Genomic DNA, 2787 nt, shown 5'->3' with positions numbered 1-2787 from the left:
GTGGGCTGACTAATTTGTTACTCTATGACTTTTGGCTCTGATTTTCCAGGCATGAAAATATGCTTGGCATCTGTATGGCTGTAGCTATATGAAGCTATAAGGTTTACTTGATCTTTAAATGTAAATATCTAGCTTGAATGTACTGTTTAGATTTCCAGTTAGATGGTAAATACAATAATTGACCATACATGCCCCTAGGTATGAATGTGTGAGCGAATGGTGTGTGTGCTCTGCAATGGATTGGCGACTTGTCCAGGGCGTTTTCTTGCATCTCACACAATGCATGCTGGGATAGGCCCCAGCACCTCCCGCAACTCTGATTACAAATAAACGGGTATAGATAATGGATGGATGGATGTTTACTTATTTATACATTATTTGCGATGAAGCTTAAATTTCTATACAGTGAAAAACTACAGATCATTCCTCCCCTCAAAGAATGACAGCCACCCTTAATGCATTTCTCATTCAAAAAACTCAATCATTTTAATGATTGAAAGACAAAGATAAACAAGAATAAACATTCCCATGCTCCACTTTTCCTGCTCAGCGATTCACATTATGGCAAAGATCAAGCTGATATGATCTTGCCAACCCAACAACCAGTCGCGACCCCCCGCAGACACACACATATGCATGCGCATTCTCTCTCTCTCTCGCTCTCTCTCTCTCACAAACACACACACGAGCATACTTCTGCATAATGCTCACTACTGGTAGATGCATGAAGCAGTTTGTGTCATTAGAGTGGAGAAAATTTCAGGCCATTACGAAGGTTCATTTAATTCCACCAATGGCATTTCATATTTCACAAAGTAATAAAGATTTAATTTCTATCATAATCCAGCTGACAGTGTGTCCTGCTGCTATGCTATAGCAGTAACAGCATCCAAGTGAGATGATTTTATTAACATAATTGGAAATATGCAACCAATACCAATCCGAGACGGTGTCCATGGGGGTACAGAAAGGGTGACAGTGAGACATGAGTATGGTGGGATACACTGACTTTGTTAGATTTGTTTTTAATCAACTGGGGTTCCCAGGCCTCCAGAGGCATCAGTAATGGTTTTTTTTTTTGTTTTGTTTTTTTTTGAGCCATCAGTGTCACAGATAATGACTTTGTGTGACAGTTAATTACACCAAGTTCTGAGCTCCCAAAAATGTGGTTAAAAAAATTACCATTAACACATTTTCAGTAAAATCTTATGCAATGTTTTTAAAACAATCCAGAAAATATAAAAAAAAATATTTTATTTAAATGAATATGGATACCAAATAAACTTAGACACACACACACATACACACACACAGAAGGGTATAGGGCAGTATTGCTGCTTAGCATCAGCAGTTACCATTAGATGTGAAGAGCCAGTAGGCGTTTGCACCATTTTTATTTATTTATTTATTTATTTATTTATTTATTTATTTATTAGACTTACAGCCATCCAGCCCCACTGTAACAAAGCAGGGAATAAACTGATATGGCACTTTTGATCAACTGTCCATATTCATCAAAATCATTTTCATCATCAGAATCTGCTCCCCCTTCATCTCTTGTTGACGGGAACAAAGATGATTCCCCCATGAATGACAAACGGCCTATATAATCTTACATATCTCAGGAAGTAACAGGTGTTTTGCAAGTCTAGGCTATGCCTATAATCACATTGAGTCAAATGTGGCCCTTTGCTATGCAGTCACTGCAAAAGATTAGCAATTTAGCAAATTCTTAATTGCTTAAACTTTATATTCAGTATAACAAATAGTGAAGGGTTTATGCAATTCCTAAGGGTTTTAAATTATCACACAGCTTTAGGTTTGGTATATACTGAAAATATTATTCAATCCAGAAGGCATGCTGAATATTGCAAATACTGATAAAAAACTAATGCATTAATCAGTGTGATTTGCACTTTTTTCTTACTGAGTAAAGAACTCTTCAAGGATATTCCCAAATGTTTTACATGAATGTGTTACTGCACCATTCAAAAACTCTCTGTACGTGTAGAAGAGCCTTTTATTATAATGAGCTAAGAAGCATATTGAACTAAGTGTTTGGGATTTCATTCGTTGGATTTCATTCGTTCATTTGAAACAAATGACACATGCACACAAGATATTGGCAATTTTAGCATGCTATCGATGAAGCAATGTTAAGCCTGATTTATACTTCTGCATTGAATCTACGTAGAGCCTACGCCGTAGCCTACGCAAGTGGCCTACGCCGTTGTGAGCATTAAATACTTGTGCGCTAGTCTGTCTGCGTTGCTCTGCAATACACCATCAAAACGCTAGTTGGAAATGCGTAGGAGGAAATGCGATGCTACCAAGCGGACCAATCACAGTTGTTGCGGTCTGCGTCGCCACGACGTGTAGTTACATTTCTGGAGAGGTGCATGTCAGGCTATGGCGTAGGGAACGCGGCTACGCCGTACCTACAGCGTAGATTCAACGCAGAAGTATAAATCAGGCTTTAGCATGGTGCAATGTTAGCATGTTAGCAAATGACTGTACAATGTGTCTTCATCAAAGCTTAATGCATGCTTTTGTATAGAGCTTAGTAGATTCCAATTTCTTAGGTTCCTTCAACCTCCATTACACACTTGTTTTAAATAATTATTGGAATTAAATTGCATTTAATGAAATGAGGGGTGCGTGGGGGGTGTTAGGGGGTTCAGCTCCAGTGTGGTCTTCTTACAGATGTATTTCAATATGACATGCATTCTTACCTAGGTTCTAGGTGAACAGTTGTTGACTCCTTATTTCTATTGTTTAGATCAGCTA

This window comes from Anguilla rostrata, chromosome 3 (assembly GCF_018555375.3).
Source record: "Anguilla rostrata isolate EN2019 chromosome 3, ASM1855537v3, whole genome shotgun sequence".
NCBI classification, from domain to species: Eukaryota; Metazoa; Chordata; class Actinopteri; order Anguilliformes; family Anguillidae; genus Anguilla; species Anguilla rostrata.
Note: the sequence above shows the minus strand (reverse complement) of the source record.